The following is a 20,873-nucleotide window of genomic DNA, read 5'->3' as shown; positions in this document are numbered from 1 at the left end:
GACTATGCTGCTTTCAGGAACCTTTTTAATTTTCACATGCATTTGTGGTTTAACTATTTTATTCACTGCAAAGCTAGTGCCAGAGACCAAGGGGCGAGCATTGGAAGAATTGCAAGCATCACTTGCCCAATTTCAGCAATGATTTGTACTTTATGTTGAAATCTGAATTGGTAGGATGAAGCAACCAAGACCAATGCCTGCAACTCTGGTTGGATGTGTCTACTTCTATTTTTGGTGCCTAAAAGTCAGTAAATTATTTTCCAGAGGCACCTGTATTATTCTTGATTGCTTAGCTAATACCAAGACATAAGGTTGACATGGATCATCTAAGAATGTAATAATTTATTCCGACAACTACTTTGTAACATATTCCACTCACCCAGGACAGAGGAGGAGAATGTGTCAGACAGTTTGATACTTGTTACCACGTTTTCATATGATAACATCAACTTGAACAGCGATAAAGTGAGTAGCTGATTCAGGATCACTCAGTACACCGCATGAAACTCATTTTTGCAAAAAAGATGTCAAATGATCTTCATTAATTACTTCAATCACATTTGTGAGAAAGATGCCATTTGAGTACTGACTTTGGCCTGCCACTTTGTTTCGCATATGCTCTAGGCAATTGTGCTACTTGCTACATTTCTTGATAAGATTAGTACACGTCAAGTAGAAGCTACCAGTAACTGTGGCATGTTTTTACAATGCAGAATGCAGACTGGTTGTTCTTCAACAGCCGAGTCTGGCATAATGGATTGCAGCGGCAAGGCCTATCTGCATTCGTGCTATGTCTCTAGACATGTTCATCTGTCAATATATTGCAAAATAAGATTTGCTCGAGTGAAATGAAACGCATGAGACTTAGCAGACTGGCTAAAAGTGACATCTCTATTGGTGACACCAAATTAATAAATGGAAAGTGGATCTCAACTCGTATTGACATTCTCCCCAATCTTTTCATGTTGGAGTACTTGCTTTTGGTTCAATACAACAGTTGGAGGCCTAATAGCGGCTCTGGTAAACAGGACAGATTTGATTTCAATGAAGAACCCGACAGATTTCATGGGGATTCTCAAAAGATGTATTTTTGATGCAGGCAATGTGGCTTTCTCAAATATGTTGTGCTGTTCTCGCGTCTTCAGAATTCATCTTCATTGTTGATGACTCAACTAACGGGCTTAATAATCCAAATCGCATTTCCCACCTCTCAGGCTTATCATTTGGATGAGTTCATTCAGATTTAATGCTGTTGGATGTTTTGAGTTACTGCATTTGTGAAATTTGCACTTACAAGCAATCTTGTCTGGCTGGTTAAGGGATCACCATCAGGAAAAGAAAAAATTCACTTTGACCTTCTTCCAGCTAAGATGCGAGGAAAATATTCACCAACTATTCTTGTGAATGATCAAACCATGGATTAGGCTATACTGCATTTAATCTACGGAATACTTGTTGGCTGGATATTGGAGGAAGACTGCTGAACGGGCTTGGCATTGGGAATACATGTTACGCAGTATATGCATGAAGATTCGGACTTGATTGTCCTAATAAATGTCTAGAAATTACTTTGTTGCTGAATTAATCAACAGTTGTAATTCCACTTGGATGAACAAATTCTCCAGAATGTACTTTTTAAAAATTGTGAACGAAATCGCAGGGACTCCCTACCGTCTGCTAACGAAGATGACAAACTGGTCTGGACAGGAAAAATATCACGAGCCTACTCAATAAAAAGTGGGTATCAACTTAGAGAAGACGAAGATAGACCAAAAGGGAACATGCATCTTCTTCCTGTCAGAGTCCAAGAGTCTTGTAGTGTGAAATAGGGCGACTGAATATCTCTCCCAAACTGAAAAATATTTTCAAGGAATCTATGTCAAAAGTGCATTGCCTCCAAGAGAAAAGTTTGTCAAGAGGAGGATTTCAATTGATCTGCTCTGTCCCTTTTGTAAGCAGAGCCCTGAACCCAGAACATCTCTCCTCCTTTGTCTATTTACAAATGATATATGGTCAGATCCACAACTGAAGGTCAAATATCAAGCCAAAGCCTCATCAGCATCGACCAGTATCTAGTGAACTACAGAGTTTCCTTAGAAGACTTACCATCTGTCACTACCCCGCCGAGGGATTTTTAAGCATCCCCAAGGGGTTTGACGAATTTTCAAGTGGGCATGGCTGGTTCCTCTTGCAAGGTGGGGCTAATTCTTGACAGGAGCTCTCCCAAATCTAGTGAATGTAACTTGGTTTTCTCATTTTAAATTGTGACATATGGTTTTTCGTTAGAAGCTGTCTCCAACCTCTTATGAGCCGACCAGAGGCCAAGTCTTTACTTCTGCAAACCAAAGACTTGGAATATAGAGACTTGATTATGCTAAAGTGTTATTCAATGTCCAATTTAGTACCTTTTGCTTTTTACGTGAAAACAGCCACGTAATATTTTCACACTTTTATTTTCCTAAAACAAGAAAAATCTTATGTAACCAAAATTAAGCAGAGCAATAATTAAGCACGCTATGAAGATATAAACACAAATAAAGTGCGATAAGGAAAACCCTGGCCATATCGAGCAAATTTAACATCGCCTTGTTACGGGTTTCCGTAAGCTATTGAACGTGCAATAATCCTGAACCATGGAATGCAAATTTCCTAAACTAAATGCTGACAATGAGCTATTAAATCGATTAAAAATGAAACTCGGCTTGAATTAAGCTAAATACTAGGTTGCAGTTTCTATCTAAATGTAATTTCGATTTTTTTAAATCTTTTTCACTTATCTTTCTTTAGACAAACATGATTTAAAGTCCAAATAGTACTAAATGCATGCCGGGAAAGTAATAATCCAAGTACCGTGCTAAGAGTAGAACTAAAGCTCCTTTATTTTACGAATTTTCCTTTTGGGAGAACATTTTCCTCATTTTTTAGCATTTGGATTGCTTAGAAAAATGAGTCAAAAGAAAATATTTTCTAAATCAACAATCAAAATCATTTTCAAAAACATGATTGGACATTAGCACTTAGAACAGAGACTCTACCACGAGAAACCAACGCCCTTCTTGAGTTTGTGGTAACAAGCTCGGGCGAGTTCATCAAGGTTGAGCTCATCAAGGCCAGGCCTAGGTCCAAAGAAGCTAGGTTTAGAACCTTAATACTAATGCCAAATTCGCCCATGCTCGGGCCTAGATCCATGTGAGGTCGAGTTTGGGACTTTGATGTTGGGCCCCTATCCACAAAGGTTAGCTTGGGACATTCGTGACCATGCCTAGATCCCAGTGCCTAGGCTAGGCTCCACTAAGAATGGGTCGAGGTCTATAGAGGTTGGACCCAAGACCTAAGACCTATGCTCGATTCCCTAATGCCAAGCCTAGCTCATTAGAAGCTAGGCTCAAGACCTTAGTACTTGAGCCTAAGTCCATTAAGGTCGAGGCTCGGTTAAATAAAAGTCGGGCTCGAAACCTTAGTCCACAAGCCTTGGCTCCTCAGCACTCGAGTTCGAGTTCGTCGAGGTCTAGCCCAAGTCCATTAGGTTGGGCTTAGGTTTACGTAGGCCAAGCTTGGGATTTTGATGCCTGTGCTTGCATCCCCAACACTTGGGCTTGAGTCCACAAAGGTTAGCCCAGGTCCATAAAAACCAAGGTTAGGACCCTAGTGTCCGTGCTTGGGTCCTCAGCTCCCAAGCTTAGGTTATCAAGGCCGAGCTAGGTCCCATAAAGGCCAAGTTCGGATCCCCATGCCCTTGCTCCTAATGCTCGAGCTTGGTTTGATGCTTGATCTTGGGCCTAAGACACATGTGCTTGCGCTCGAGTCCCCAATGCCAGAGCCTAGGTCCATAGAGCTCAGGTTTGGAACCTTGATGCATGTACCTCGTCCCTAACTCCCAAGCTCAGGTCCTCAACATTCAAGTCCCGGTCTATCGAAGTTGGCCTAGGACCTTAGTACCGTTGCTTGTATCCTCAACACTTGGGCCCAAGTCCATTGAGGCAAGGCTTGGGTCCAGGAAGGCCAAGCACTGGGATCCAAGCCTAGCCTCCATGGACTTGGGCCTATGCGATGGGGATCTGGGCACGACACTAGGGTCTCGTGCTTGGCACCCATGGACTTGGGCTTGACCCCCATGGACCTGAGCCTAAGCATTGGGGATTTAGGCATTGGCACTAAAGTCTTGGGCTTGGCCTCCATGGATCCAGTCTCGGCCTTGATGTATCCAAACATGAGTGCCGAGGATCCGAGGCATGAGCATTGAGGTCCTAGACCCAACTTCTAAGGAGGCCGAATGGTGCATGTCTATTTAAAAATGTAACAGCAAGTTTTCCTTTCCAAACAATGGAAAATAATTTCCAATTCTTTTTTAGATTTCAGTCAAACATTGACAAATTACTATTATCTTTCTGAAAATGACTTCTCAAAAAATATTTTCTAGAATTTATAATTTCTCGTGAAATAAATGGAGTCTAAATATGATGCAAACACGTAACATGACAGTAACATGACATGTAAATTATGTAAACATGTAGGGGACGCTCCGGACCACTTGGGGATTTTGCCGGGGAGTGAAATTAAATCGAGGACTCGCTATCTGGCAGGTCACACGTCGAGATGCCTAGTCCGGGCCCATACTAAATTCCATCACATTCTTCACACAAGACACCAAATCTCTCAATCCAACTTTTATTAAGAGATACCAACCTCATGAATAACTCGTACGTATATGATAGCATAAAATAAACAACGCGGCATAATCCAGTTATAATATGTAGACATTTTCCACACCATCAAAATCATAAGTGGATATCACTTGAGTAGAACGAGTCAAGTTATGAGCCTCTTCTCATAACTTTTGTACAAAAGAAATTCGGGTCCAAAGTTTTTCCAAGGATCTATCCAAGCAAAGGTTGTATTTTATGTCTTTTTCTTCCATGAGTAAAGGTTTTTTTCCCTAATTCGTCGAAATTCCATGAGCATAGGGAGACCTTTGTTCTTCAAAGTTTAGTTAAATTTGATTTGAAACCCTTTTTTCTAATCATCTTAAGCCATTTAGCGCAAAGATGAACAACATAATTTAGATTCAAGAAATCACTAAATTTTTTCGAGCTAATCCCACCCTGGCTTGATCTTGGCTTAGATTCAAGATACTCAAGTTCTATTAGACTGACCATTCATTCATGAGAACCCATTTAAATCAAACTTAGAGATGGAATCCACAAGTCAATTGTGTAGATGGATGTGATACATATCTCATATATATATATATATATATATATATATGCCCCTTTTACTCTCATTTATCTCATGCGAATTTGGAATACTTGAATAGTCGATTCTTTTTTCTGTTTTCTGAATGATAACAAAGGAATGTCTCATTCATTATTGTTTGGAGTGCATTAATTTATATTGCATCTTCCGTCTTTCTTCTCTTTTTCTTTATAACAAAGGGGCAAAGCCCGATTTAAACACTTGCATAACAAAAGCTTAAATCAGACTGATCTCCTATCGATAAGAGATTAAGCCCATTGGTGGCCTATCTAATGCCAGAATGACATTTACATTGCAGGATTGAATGATCCAATTTGCCAACCAATCTGCACATATACTTCATTTACTAAAAGTACTAGGAATTTTGACTCGTTGGAAGCACTTCAACAATTTCCATATTGGAAAGACGATGATGTCATTGAAATGGTGAGAGATAGTTGGTTTCTAAAGTAGTGCAATCGCTACTTATAAGTCCACCTCCACAATATTTTTGGGAATGCTAAGAGCAATTGCCAGCTCGAGGCCCAAAAGAATGCCCAAAAGTTCAACTTTTAATAAAAAGCAGCCTTCTCATCTTATTATTTCCTTAAGCATAGAGTGAACAATCTATAAGATAACTAAAAGAAAAAGAAAATCGAAATTGGATATTGATTACATTTTATTGTGTATCTAATACACATTAATCATTCGTATAGCTATAAAAATAATTTCTATAAGTAATAATTTCATTAATTTATAAATAGAACATAATTCTAATTATTTATAATTTCATAAACCATATCCTTACCTTAAAATTATTCAATTTTTGCAAAATGCCTACTAATAATGGTCTAAGGCAGGGTTCAAAATATGCAAAATTTAAAAGGGAATGAGAAGCGTTTTGGTAAATAAATTATTTGTTTTACTAAATTCCTCATTTTTTTGACTACTAGTCATTTATTAGTTTTTCAAAATTTCCTTCATTTCAATCACAAAGCCAAAGAATATCAGATCTTCTGCCTTGTGACTTTTGTAAATCGAACTATCATGAGATATGTAAAAATCCTTAAATTCCTTTGCAATCATCTTAGCTCGTCAATAATATCCCATCGATAAACTGCCAAAGCTCATTTAATTGCTTCAATTGTTGTACTAACAAAGAAATCTAGTTCCTCAATTTCCATATCAATTATCTCCCAAGACATTTAAAAAAATTCTCCCTAAGATCACCAAAATAACCATTTATCTAAATTCCAGAATTCAAAAGAGTGTCGTCATTCGAAGGATCTTCACTTAAGATTCCACACTCACAACTTTCTAGATCAATAACTTAACCATTGACCTTAGATCATACTTAAGAAAAGCACATATTGAGCAAGCTAATAACACCAACTACATAATTAGTATGACCATACCTATTGTCGTGACCTCTTTTTTAAAGGCGCCTACAATCGGGTACGAGCGCCTAAGGAGGCTAATGGCTCGGCTGAATTTATTATGCCCGGACTCTCCCAAGTCCACCAATTCACGACTTTAATAGTCTAAATTTTTAACCTGTAAATCAATTTTTAAATTGGAGTCGCCACTAATCGATTTGGGGTGGGTTGATTAGAAACCCAAGTGAAGTATCGGGAGAAATACTCACTCTGCGCAACTAGAGAAATTAGGATCGGGGACTTGATTACACTAGTTAATCACTAATGCCCTTTCGGTACCTAATCTTGTTTAAACCCCGAGGTTTTTGGATGTTCGAGGGATTTTCCATGCATTTTGGGAGGAAAAACATTTTCTAGGTCTTTTTCTAATTTTTTGGACACAAAAGGGATTTTTTTGGGATTTTTTTGTATTTTGGGAAAATACAAGTCTTTTTGGCTTTTTCTGAATTTTTGGCTTTTTCATGAATTTTTGGCATTTTTTGGAAAATATGAAATATTTTTATATTTTTGATTTTTCGAAAAATAAAATATTTTTTAATATTTTTTTCGATTTTTTTGGAAATTAAAACATTTTTTAATATTTTAAAAGATTTTTCGGTTTTAAAATTAATATATTTTTAATATATATTTTTTTATAAATAATTTTTTTTATTTTTCTTTTTATTAAAATATTATAAAAAGCCGACCCTTCGGATCTGCTGGTTGGGTTCGACCCGGGTCAGCCCAAAATGCAGACGGGCCCGCTATGCAGGCCCGACTTTTTTTTTTTTTTTTTTTTAAAGCGACGTCGTGGCCGGGCGTTTGGGGATTCCGGCCCGGCCCGATGACCCGCTCCACGACCCGCTCCCGGCGAAAAACCCTACCTCGGATCCGACCCGACCGCGACCCGGTCTTCCGCCGCGCCCGCAATTTGCGGAATCCCTACCCGGTTCCCGATCCGGTCCGACTCGACAACCCGGTCGCGACTTGGAAAATCGGGAACCTTAGGGTTTCCGAATCGCGGCGCCGAGGCACAACAACGGGGACGACGGTGACGGCGACGGCGGTGACGGCGACGACGGCGGCGGCGACAGCGACGGTAGTGACAAGGGTTGGACTGCGAAGGGGGGAAACTATGGCGACGGCAACGGCGGCGGTGGCGGTAGCACTAACTATTCGTGGCGATGGCGTCCGGATGGTGGTGGCTGTCAAAGGACTGCAGGTGTGGGCGGCAGATTGGCGACGACGTCCTTGCAATTTCCAGATCTGGTGCAACCTTGGCGAATCGGTTACTACAACGACGTCGGAGCGGTGGCGAGACGCGACTGCGCCGGCGACAACGGATCCCAGATCTGGTCAGATCTAGGCCGTCATCGGCTCACCTCGCCGCTCGCGCTTCCTCCTCTCTCCCTACTTCCTCCTCCGGCGAAGCTTGGATCCGCGGCCGCGAGTCTTGGACCCCCGAAGTCTCTCGGTGGGGTGTCCAAGGGCTGCCGCGATCCGCCTTTCTCTCTCGCAGTTCGCTCGCCGACGGCCTCCCCGATGTCTCTCGGTGGGAGGTCGTTTAAGCTCACGACTTGCCTCTCTCGCTCGCTCCTCGATTCCTCCCCCGAAGTCTCTCGGTGGGAAGATCTCGGCTCGCTGTCCCGTTCTTCGACGAAGGTGGTGCCCTTTTATAGGCGAGGGGGCAGCCAGTCGACGGAGCTTCGACCGCCGGTCCCCGTGCGCCGAGCGGCCTCCGCTGGCCGAACCGACGTCCCATCCGACACCAGCTGCTCCATGCACATCCTTATCCGACGCCAGCCGCCCCCTTGCTCCACGTGCGCTACTGTTCCTCCATTTTGCTCCAGCGTCGCGCGCGTCCTCTTCTTTGGCGCGTGCTTTGCTTATCCGGTTGAGGAAGAAGACAGGAGGAAGAAGACAAGGAGAAAGGGCCGGGCTGAGCCATGCGGCTAGGCCTCGCGGGCCCGCGAAGGAAAAGAAAAGAGGGAGGGGCTAGGCTTTGAAGGCCCACCCTTGTGGCTGTTGGCTTATGCTTTTCTTTTTGTTTCTTTTCATGTTTTTATTTGTTTTTTGTTTTTTTTTTTTTTTTTTTATTATCTACTTACTCGAAAAGACAAAATAAATTAAAAACTTAATTAATAAAATAAAATAGGCCTAAAATTAAGGCGTCAATAGCTGCCCCTCTTTGAAGGTGAGCTCATGAGAGGTTGTATTTAAAGACAAACCGATGCCTAAATTTTATCCATGCATGCGTAGTAGATTATATTTTATTTGGGACTTATTATAGCAATATAACTTTACATATACTAAGACAGATAAGAAGATACCGTAGTTACTTACCGAGAGAGTGAGATAGGGTGTAAACCCCGAAGTTTTGGCAAGTATCAAGGCGTCATCTTACCTGGTGACATGAGGAGGTTGCTTTTCCGGGCTCCAACCATTCTTCGGTCACCTGTTAAAACAATCAATGATTTGTCTAGGACCCGAACCTTTTTTCGGTCGCCTTGATGGGAGACTGCTCTTCTAGGACCCGAACCATTCTTCGGTCGCCTGTTGGAGTAATCGGTGGTTTGTCTCGGACCCGAACCATTCTTCGGTCGCCGTGACGGGAAGTTGCTTCTCCAGGACCCGAACCATTCTTCGGTCGCCTGTTAAAACAATCCATGATTTGTCTAGGACCCGAACCTTTCTTCGGTCGCCTTGACGGAGATTGCTCCTTCGGACCCGAACCATTCTTCGGTCGCCCGTTGGAGTAATCGGTGGTTTGTCTCGGACCCGAACCATTCTTCTTCCGCCGTGACGGGAAGTTGCTTCTCCAGGACCCGAACCATTCTTCGGTCACTGTTAAAACAATCCATGATTTGTCTAGCACCCGAACCTTTCTTCGGTCGCCTTGACGGGAGATTTCTCCTTCAGACCCGAACCATTCTTCGGTCGCCCGTTGGAGTAATAAGTGGTTTGTCTCGGACCCGAACCATTCTTCGGTCGCCGTGACGGGAAGTTGCTTCTCCAGACCCGAACCATTCTTCGGTCGCCCGTTAAAACAATCCATGATTTGTCTAGGACCCGAACCTTTCTTCTGTCGCCTTGACGGGAGATTGCTCCTTCGGGACCCGAACCATTCTTCGGTCGCACCGTTGGAGTAATCGTGGTTTGTCTCGGACCCGAACCATTCTTTGGTCGCCGTGACGGGAGATGCACCGACCTTTCTCAGGGCATCTCATTTGTAGGTGCCTGATTTGTATTGAGGACACCAGTTGGTACCCGACCTTTCTCGGGAGATGCGCCGACCTTTCTCAGAGCATCTGTTTTGTTGGGGTGTCTGACTTCTGTTGAAGACACTAGTTGGAACCCGACCTTTCTCGGGAGGATGCGCCGACCTTTCTCAGGGCATTGATTTGTGGGGTGTCCGACTTCGTTGAAGACACCAGTTAGAACCCGACCTTTCTCGGGATGATGCGCCGACCTTTCTCAGGGCATCGATTTGTGGGGTGTCTGACTTCTGTCGAAGACACTAGTTGGAACCCGACCTTTCTCGGGAGGATGCGCCGACCTTTCTCAGGGCATCGATTTTGGAAGATACCTGGACATTCACAGGCATATCAATGAGTACCTGGATATTCACAAGTACTAACCTGAAGGATATTTGGGCCTTTGTCGGCATCAAGAAGGGGCTTTTGGCTGACCATAGGCACTGAAGGGGTACTTGGATGATCACAAGTATGAATTCTTGGGGGATACCTAGATGATCACAAGCATCGGAGAGGTACCTGGACGATCACAGGTACAAAATTTTGGTGCATGGAATATCGAGGACGTACCTGAGATATTCGTGTGGAAATATCAAGGATGGGTCTTGCATATACGTGAAGGTTTCTCACCTCCTGGTAATTGGGAATATCAAGGATGTACCTTAGATATTCATGAAGGTTTCTCACCTCCTGGTAATTGGGAATATCGAGGATGTACCTTGGATATTCATGAAGATTTCTCACCTCCTGATAATTGGGAATATCGAGGATGTACCTTGGATATTCATGAAGGCCTCTCACCTCCTAGTAATTGGGAATATCGAGGATGTACCTTGGATATTCATGAAGGTCTCCCACCTCCTGGTATGGGAAATATCGAGGACGTACCTCGCATATTTGTGAAGGTCTCTCGCCTCCTGGTAAAGGGAATATCGAGGCGTACCTAGGATATTCGTGAAGGTCTCTCACCTCCTAGTAATTGGAATATCGAGGACGTACCTTAGATATTCATGAAGGTCTCTCACCTCTTGGTAATTGGGAATATTGAGGACGTGCCTCGCATATTCATGAAGGTCTCTCACCTCCTGGTAAAGGGGAATATCGAGGACGTACCTGGGATATTCGTGAAGGTCTCTTACCTCCTGGTAATTGGGAATATCGAGGGTGTACCTGAGATATTCGTGAAGGTCTCTCACCTCTTGGTAAATGGGAATATCGAGGGCGTACCTGAGATATTCGTAAAGGTCTCTCACCTCCTGGTAAAGGGATTTTGAATGTAGCACGAGGCTTACCTGGATTGCCGCAGGCACTTAAAAGGGGTGGAACACCTGGATAGCCACAGGTGTACAAAGTACTGGGATACTTGGATGAACACAAGTATTTAATGATACAACCCGGGACCACTTAGTTGGTCCAAGTGTAAGAAAGCATACACAGGTAGGCGCAGGCACACAAAGCAAAGTGGAATGCTTGAACAAATTTGCTATTATTTGGGGACAACTTGGGCAAGTTGAGTGTCATGAAAAAGAAGTACTGACAACGGTGGGTACTTGACGATATGGGGATACCTAAACAGCAAAGTGGGTATTCCAAGAGATACTTGGTCACCACAAGTATCAATACTGGGGACAACTCGAACAAAGTCGAGTGTCGGAAAAAGGGAGTATCCGAACGGTGGCCGGTACTAAAAAACAATGGGATGCTATGACAGCAGTAAACATCGAAACTCAAGGGACAACTCGAATAGGTCGAGTGTCAAGAAGAGAGTACCTAGACAGTGGGAGGTACCTAAAAATAAATGGATACCTGGACAGTCGCAAGTATCAATACTCTGAGGACAACTCGGACAGGTCGAGTGTCGGGAAAATGGAGTATGCGAACCGTGGCCGGTACTCAAAGACAATGGGATGCTAAGATAGCAGTAAGAATCGAAACTCCAGGGACAACTCGAATAAGTCGAGTGTCAAGAAGAGAGTACCTAGACAAAGGATAGGTACCTTAAGACAAATGGGGATAGAGATATGCTTACCGGCAATATCTCGATCTCTAAGAGTATGTCTCATATTTGCACAATATGCACACATGATTGTATATGCTGTAAATTCATGAGTTCAAATGAGATTCATGCATGATAATTTTGTCGGTTCCGCATCTTTTGATTTCCACTTTGGGAAGATTTTGAAAGACAACCTTCATTTAGAATGTAGATGTCTTGAGCATGCTAGATGAGGGACTTTCGATGCCGAAAGGACTTTTCGCTCACTCTCATGGAAAAGGCTATCCCGACCATTGATGCAGGGATTCATAAGGACCACACTATCTCACTGTCATCATGTCAGCAGGGGTCCGAGTATTCTCGCAAACGGTACGACTTTACCAATGTGAGAGGTCTTTGTTTGAAACTGTGATGAAATCTTGGTCAGTGGCTCATCGAAGGGGACCATCAAGGTTGAAGCTGATGGACGAAAATGTTGCACGATCATCTCCGGGTTTACAAGTCAAGAACCCTACGAAAAGAGATAGAGTAATCTTGCTCGTACTTTTTCGAGCGATGCTTATAGACAAATGAAATCCTACGTTAATTGAAGTGCCCCTAGTCTGAAGAGACTTTTACAACGGGATGCAACGTAGGCTTGATTCATGTGTAAAAAGGTAGAGCTGGTGATTGCCTTGGCATTTGTCACCAGTTTTTCTTCTCACTGTCAAATAGAGGTTCTATGGACCATAACAAAGAACATTTTCTTGGCTGCATTTTTGATAGGGGGCATTGGCCTTGCTTTTACTAGGCACACTTTGCTTTTTCATGCCCTTATTTTTATTCCTGTTCTTCTTTTATGGGCATTGACCTTGCTTTTACCAGGTACACTGCTTTTTTATGCCCCTGCTTTTCTTGTTGCTTGAGAGCTGATCTTGGCAAGCTTAATTGAAACACCGTTATTAGACTCTTGAGTCTTCATCTTCAACTGGCGCTCAGGCTATAATAACTTTTGCTTTGTCTTGATGTAAGGGTAAAATTACAGACTCACTTGGGTTGTACAATGAATACAAGTGCGTAAAGAAAGAATTGCTCTTCATGACTCTAGGGCACTTAAATTAACGCGAGTGTTCACATGCAATAAAGACACTCGAAGATTGATGCAAGTGCAAGCAAGAAAATTTCTATCCCTTTTCTCACTTTGTGATGCTGACTTGTTTTCGTCTTGCCCCAGTGTGGGGTGGTTCTTTGACGGGGATATGAGAGAAGCTTCACCAGTGTATGGGGCTTAATGGGGTGAGCAATGAAATGCCTCTCACTGTTTTGGTTATCGTACCATTCGCAAGAGAACTCTTTACCCTGCAGCCATGGAATCTTCTGCACTCATCTCACAAGTGTATAGATAGGGGGAACTGTGTCTAGGATATGGCTTGCCTTTCATCATTCTGGTGTGCCTCACCCAGCATGCTCAATTAATCTTGTATTCTTCACTTAGCTGTCTATTCTAATAATTCTCAATGGAATCAGTGATTTAGACAGACAAAATCCTCATGCAAAATCTATTTGGAAAAGACATGCAGCATTTTAAACATGAGAGAGTTTGTACTCTTCAAAACGAGTAAATGGTTTTGACTCAAAAAAAGATCATATTGACAACTTTAGGAGTTAACATGATGGTGTTTCCAAATATGTTAAATTTTGAACATCAAAATGGTTATTTGCAAATGGGTGTCGATAGTTATCCCTATTGATTAGGGATATGACTCATGAAGGATCAGCCGGGGTTGGGGATCCGATTGGGCATCTCTGTTTTTGCCCCCCGCAGAAGAGAAGATGTACAAGTAGATCAATTAGTCCGCCAAAATCAAATGTGAGTTGAGGCCTGAAGATTTTATGTCATTTGCTTTGGCGATACTTGAGATGCCATTTTGCTTGGGAGAGTTTGTTATCTTTGTTTTTGACAGTCAGTTAATCCTACAACAAACAAGACATGCTTCTCATTGATTCGTCATCCTTGCTTTTGACAAATCGGGTGATCCCGTAACAAACAAGAGGGAATGTGTTAGTCATGAACTCTTTCAAGAGTCGAATAACTGAATCGATACAACTTTACCCTTCTCTAGTTTGCGACGATTGGGTGAACTCCTGAAGTGAGATGGGGACACAAAGTCCTATGTCCCTTGCTTTGTTAAGTCAATTATTCTCTCGAATTGGCTCTGGATGACATGTCCTTCTTTATACGGAGTCAGGTGAATTTGATGTAGGTCATTCCCATGTACTAGCTTGGCCAATATTGACCATCAAATTTGGTTTTTGATTCCCAATGTTTCCTGTCAATAGGGAAAATACGTCAAAAGCGAATTCAAAGAGTGGGGAGTATTGGAAACGATATCAAATTACTCTTCTTCAAGGCTTGTATGTGCTAGCTCCTAAAGATATTTGAATGTCGATGATGGCCTCTTTATCTTGGCATAGTTTGACATTTCCTTCAATTGGCTTTCCTCATTTATGACCATGTATGCATGATTGCTGGTCGTTGATTCATCTTCAACGCCTTCCTTTTGTGGAATTTCTCCTTTTGTCTTTAACTATAGCAGCATTGAGCAAAGTCGTGTACTTCAAGCTTCTATGGAATCTGAGATGGACAATCAAAACCTCCAACTCTTTGATGGCAATTACTTCTTGCGAGAGCATGCGTCTGAATAGGAAGTCAGGTTTCCAGGTCCTCATTTTGAATAGGGGCTAGAGACTGCTTCATCTGTTTGGATTTCTTCTCTGTTGACAGTAGCCAATTCAAAGAAAGATAAAAGATCCCTTCCTTGTGCTTTTGGGCTTGTCGAAGCCGGAAGTCCCGTTGATGAAACCACAAAGATCTGGTTGCTCGTGCACATTGTGGGGAAAGGATATTGCTCTGGCTTGTGAAGGAGTTGGGTATGAGTAAGGTGGGGTGTATAGAGCTCTTGGGAACGGCTTGATTCCAACCGTATGCCTGTACCTATTACGTCCTATTTTTCGTTTCCTGTAAATAGAAGAGAAAGGACATCATTTCTAAATTATATTCAGAGAATAAGATGATTCTTTCTATTTGCCCCTGTTTTCTTGGCAGGGTATCTTTGAATTTAGCTAGTTCACATGATGTGCCAGCTTCAAATGCCTCCCTGTCACACTAAGTCAGAGGGGATGGGAATGATCTTCTGAGACATGAAATGAGTGAGTCAGAAAGACAAACATGATTAAATTTATCGTCTTGTTTTAACAAAAGCTTTTGGGTGATGAAATATTTTTTATTTTCAAAATAAGTCTTTGGGGGAGAAAAAGCATGAGGAAGCCCAGCCCTCAGTATTCTCCTTGGATGATATTTTTTTTTTCATGGTTGGATAGCATCATCGGGCTGGTTTGGAGTAGCGCCTCATGCTCTTAAAACAAAATATTATAATTGTACAATAGAGTACTTGAATGGAAAATACAACCGTAGCACACTAGATAAGATAAGAAACATGAAATTATAAAAACAAGTAAAACCCATGAAAACTCCTGTGTAAAGGAGTGCTTTGATAGTGTTGGTTCTGAAATCAAGCGCCTTTGAGTTCCTCACCTCCAGTAGACTCGAAGTATTCACATGAGAGGACCACTTCATTGAAGCTATGGAAATGCAACCCATACAACCAACAACGATGCTTGCGAGGTAAAGCCCGTATGAATAGCTTTATCATCTATTCTTCGGCCAGCCGAGGGTAAGTTTGCATCATAAAAGCCTCCCACCTCCTTGCATATACTCGGAAATCCTCCATTGGTCTTTTTCTGAAGTGAACCAAGTTCTGACAAGGCACTTCAATTCCAATCGCTTTGATATCTTGAATCGGGAATGCGAAAGACAGCTCATTCCAATCTCTCATGAGGTATATATCTGTTGTGATGAACCATTGTAATGCAGATCCCGTAAGACTCTTGGAAGGCCTGAGTTGTGAATGACATCGGGCCATAGTACCGACTCATTTCAGCATGGAAGTACTGGAAGTGGGCCACGGGGCAAGTCGTGCCATTATACTTGCGGAGATTAGGTATCCACATCTCTCCAGGGGTCATGATCCTATGAGCGCAAGATGGGCTTGATGTATCTTGGTTAGGCCACTGGTTTTCCCACTGCATATCCGTTGTAGTGGTGAATTTTTCTGTTTCGGGGAGTTGGATTCTACCGAGATTATCCCATTGCTTTCTTAAGGGTCAAAATTTCCGAACGATGATAAAGTATTGAAGCTATCCTCATGGTTAGAGGACGAGCTTAGTACTTTGTTAGGATCGAATCGATAAAGACGTATGCTTCTTCTTTTGACGGGCCTTCATCCCGGATGAGAGTAGGAAACAAGATTATACGATGAATCGTCGCCATTGTCGAAATAACGCCGGAAGTCCTTGGGATTGTATTATGGAGCCGGAAGTCTTCAGGGGTTGTCCTCTAGGGGATGGTAGCCTTCAAAACTGTATTCTTGGGAATGTTCGAAGCTTTAGTGCGGTGGCTCGTCGGCAGATGCTACATTGATCTGCTTAAGCTTTCTTTTCTTGGCTTCTGGTTCAAACCTTTTGAGTAAGGCCCTTCGTTTTGCCAGCTTGATTCTGTCAAGGGAAGTGAGAGACATTAGAGTTTCACTATTTGATTCACTTTCCAGGCTGATAGGGGTTGGTATTCTTTGGACCCTAGCTCTTGGAGTAAGCTTGGGGAGTTGTCCAGTCGTGCCCCGGTCTTGAACAGGCTTTGTGTCTTTGATCTCGTACAAAGGCTCCTTGCCTTTCCTAGTGAGAAATTTTCCAATAACAGGGTGTTGTTCAGCTGCCCATTTATCATGCAAGGCTTCATTGACATGCTCTTCTCCTATCTCAGCGACTAACGATTCCTCGTGCTCCACGATCATCGGCTCTTTGTAGGGTAAGGTGATGTCAAGATTATACTCTTGGTGAAAAACATGAATTAGTTCCCTCCAGGTTTTAAGGGGATTAATCTTCCTGAAAATGTACCATCGCAAGGCAGGGCCAGTCAAGCTCGATTGGTACGATTGAATCATCCTTCGGACCAAGTAGGCACAAGTAGGTCTCGGGCGGAAGGTATCGCATACCTTTCACATTCAGGTGCTTTGAGTTTTTCAGGGATCTTAATGCCGGCGTAATTAGACAGGTCCATGGGATTCTGCTCTTGCAACTGGCTTAACTTTTTCATGATCTTTTCAAAGTGTCTATGGTACTGGCTATTTTCGGCAAATTTGCGGGTGTCATGACGGCAACTACGAGAGTTGGGCTCGGCTTGAGTGGATTTCATTTGTCTCGAAAGTTGTTGAAGGACAATGGACATCTGTCCTACGCCGTCTTCAATGCTAATGAGACGATTTTGTACATCATTCGATCGGGTCCTATTGCATGAGGCCATTCACGAGCGATTGGTGGCCGGCGATTCATAATTACCTGTTTGTTGCGAAAACAAAGAATGAGCATGAAAGTAAACAAAGATTGACCCATGGCAATGATCTAACTGCTTTTTTTTATTTATCAAAAGAGGATTTATAGACTGCAAACTCCTGACTTGAAATTGGAATGACGGGATGAAATACTAGATATTAAACAAAAGTTCCTAAACAATGGGACAAAAGTTTCACACTATTAACACTAAGGGGCACATGATTGCCAATTTATATGCGACGGGGAGTCTTGCGCTTGCGCGGATGCTTGCTTTCTTGGGCCGGCTCTGAGGTGTGCATCCAGTCCATTCCCAAATCCCTCTCCATGAGCTCTGCTTGCTCGTGCTGGCTGCTCTCGATGATTGCGTGAGGGGCTGATGGCTTCCATTTTGTCGGGATGCGATGGTTGTGGATGTAGGACATGGAGGCGTGGTGGGTTTTTTCTTCTCCCTCAAGCCCTTCAGGTACCACGATCCTTTTGCGATGGCACTTGTCCCAGTTTCCTTAGCAATAGAAATTTCGATGCGTAGTCACGGCTTGTGTTGAAAAGAACTAGAGGGATCATCCTCTTGAAAGGCAAAGTGGGATCTCTGAAGGGCTCCATATTGTCGTGCTACTCGATACGGGTAAATAGGGAATGGCGCCGGTGAGGCCGAGCAATGGAATTGGGCGGGTGCGTATGAAAGCAAAGCGAGCTCTCTTTTCATGGAACCAACCAGCACACCATTGGAATGCCTCGAGCCGGGTCTCTTAGGAAGTTTACCCAATTTAAACAGCTTTGATTGGGAATGTATGGTCCTAGAACCATAAATTTTTGTAACGGATTTTCGAAAGCATTTGTTTTAGACGATCGCATGAAGTCTCGAAATTCGCTTAGGTGAGAAAAGAACCAGACTTGTAAAATTTCAGGAGAGGCTCGCATGATTTTCTCCGAGTTTTCTTTAAAACGATTAAAGGACAAAAATGTTTCAGTTAAAATCATGTTGACATAATTCCCCCCTCTTAAGATCTGATCAACTATCCATGCCATCTTAGGAGTTATGGCATTTCTTTGATGGGGGAAGATGATGAAGCCGAAAAAGGCCAGGAGGAAAATCTCACTTTTCTAGGTCATAGGCTGATTTTGGAAACATGCATTCATAAATTCCAGTGGGCAGGTATTATGGTTATCTTCAAGAATTTGCCTCATGACATGGATTTCAGTTCCTAAAAGGCGCGCCAACCCGCGCCACGGGAGGGCGCCTGTCGATGGTTTGACGAGCTTTTTTCTCAAGAGGCATTCCAGTGATGATGCTATATTCTTCTAGGGTTGGGGTTAGCTCAAACCTACCGAATATAAAAGTAACCGTCTTCGGGCACCAGAAATGTGCCATGGCTTGTATGACTTCAGGGCGAACAGTGATTTGGATCAACGATAGGAGATGACCGACTTTGGCCTTCACACGCTCTTGGGCAAATTGATCTAATTGACCCCACCATCTGAAGAGTTCTGCCTTGGGAGTAGGAATGAACTGGATATCTTCTTTCCCCATCGCATATAAACCGGGACTTGAAAAGCTTATCCTAAATTGCCATGGGCCAAATAAAAAGACCGAGTAACAAAAAGAAATCATTTTGCTTTTAAAGAAAAATGGCAAGCACAAAGACATGCGCACGAGACGTGCGGCTCGATTTCTAACTGAGAAGGATTGGTGAGATTAAAAGGATATACGCCCGTCACAGTCTCGCATTAGCAAGCATACCCTCCTAACCTCGGCTAAGAAATTCGGGAAAAAAAGGCAACCTCTACATCGCAGTCTCGCGTTCGAGGTCGTATCTTTCTTAACACCATCCTAGAAATCCTATGGCGGCCTAGGTCCGATAGCCGGGTTGTGTGTGCCATGTGTAATGCTAAAACATTTAAGGATGCACAGCAGTTTATCATCACAAAACATTTTATTTTCACAGAATAAAAAAACTTTAAGCTATTACCCTGCACAAAAGAAAAAAATCCAAGTCAGCAAAGCATTTAAACAAAGATAAAAACGGCCTAAGTCTTCAAAATCCCCAGCGGAGTCGCCAAGCTGTCGCGACCTCTTTTTTTTTCTGGCGCCCGCAATCGGGTACAAGCGCCTAAGGAGGCTAATGGCTCGGCTGAATTTAATTATGCCCGGACTCTCCCAAGTCCACCAATTCACGACTTTAATAGTCTAAATTTTTAACTCGTAAATCAATTTTTAAATTGGAGTCGCCACTAATCGATTTGGAGTGGGTTGATTAGAAACCCAAGTGAAGTATCGGGAGAAATACTCACTCTGCGCAACTAGAGAAATTAGGATCGGGGACTTGATTACACTAGTTAATCACTAATGCCCTTTCGGTACCTAATCTTGTTTAAACCCCGAGGTTTTTGGATGTTCGAGGATTTTCCATGCATTTTTGGGAGGAAAAACATTTTCTAGGTCTTTTCTAATTTTTTGGACACAAAAGGGATTTTTTTGGGATTTTTTTGTATTTTTGGGAAAATACAAGTCTTTTTGGCTTTTTCTGAATTTTTTGGCTTTTTCATGAATTTTTGGCATTTTTTGGAAAATATGAAATATTTTTATATTTTTGATTTTTCGAAAAATAAAATATTTTTTAATATTTTTTTTTTCGATTTTTTTGGAAATTAAAACATTTTTTAATATTTTAAAAGATTTTTCGGTTTTCTGGAAATTAATATATTTTTAATATATATTTTTTTATAAATAATTTTTTTAATTTTCTTTTTATTAAAATATTATAAAAAGCCCACCCGGTTCGGATCCGTTGGTTGGGTCCGACCCGGTCAGCCTAAAACGCATACAAAGGGCCCGCTACCCGACTTTTTTTTTTTTTTTTTTAAAACAACGCCGTGGCCGAGCGTTTGGGACGCCCGTCCCGGCCCGACGACGCGACTCCATGACCCGCTCCCCGGCGAAACCCTACTCGAATCCGACCTGAATCGTGACCCGGTCTTCCGCCGCGCCCGCAATTTGCGGAATCCCTACCCGATTCCCGATCCGGGTCCGACCCGACAACCCGGGGTCGCTACCCGGAAAATCGGGAACCCTAGGGTTTCCGAATCGCGGCGCCGAGGCACAACAGTGGGGACGACGGCGACGGCGCGGCGGCGGCGGCGGCGGCGGCGACGGCGGCGGCGGCGGTGGCGACGACAGCGGCGGCGACAGCGACGAAAGTGACAAGGGTTGGACTGCGGAGGGGGAAAACTATGGCGATGGCAACGGCGGCGGTGGCGGTAGCACTACCTGTTCGTGGCGATGGCGTTCGGATGGTGGTGGCTCAAAAGGGCCGTGTGGTGCGGCGGCGCGATTGGCGACGCGTCCCCCGCAATTTTCAGATCTGGTGCAACCTTGGCGAATTGGTTACTGCAACAGCGTCGGAGCGGCGGCGAAGTCGCGGCTGCGCCGGCGACAGAGGATCCCAGATCTGGTCAGATCTAGGCCGTCATCGGCTCGCCTCGCCGCTCGCGCTTCCTCCTCTCTCCCCTACTTCCTCCTCCGGCGAAGCTTGGATCCGCGGCCGCGAG

The sequence above is a fragment of the Eucalyptus grandis genome, chromosome 8, assembly GCF_016545825.1.
Source record: "Eucalyptus grandis isolate ANBG69807.140 chromosome 8, ASM1654582v1, whole genome shotgun sequence".
In the NCBI taxonomy this organism is placed as follows: Eukaryota; Viridiplantae; Streptophyta; class Magnoliopsida; order Myrtales; family Myrtaceae; genus Eucalyptus; species Eucalyptus grandis.
This window is presented reverse-complemented; position numbering follows the sequence as displayed.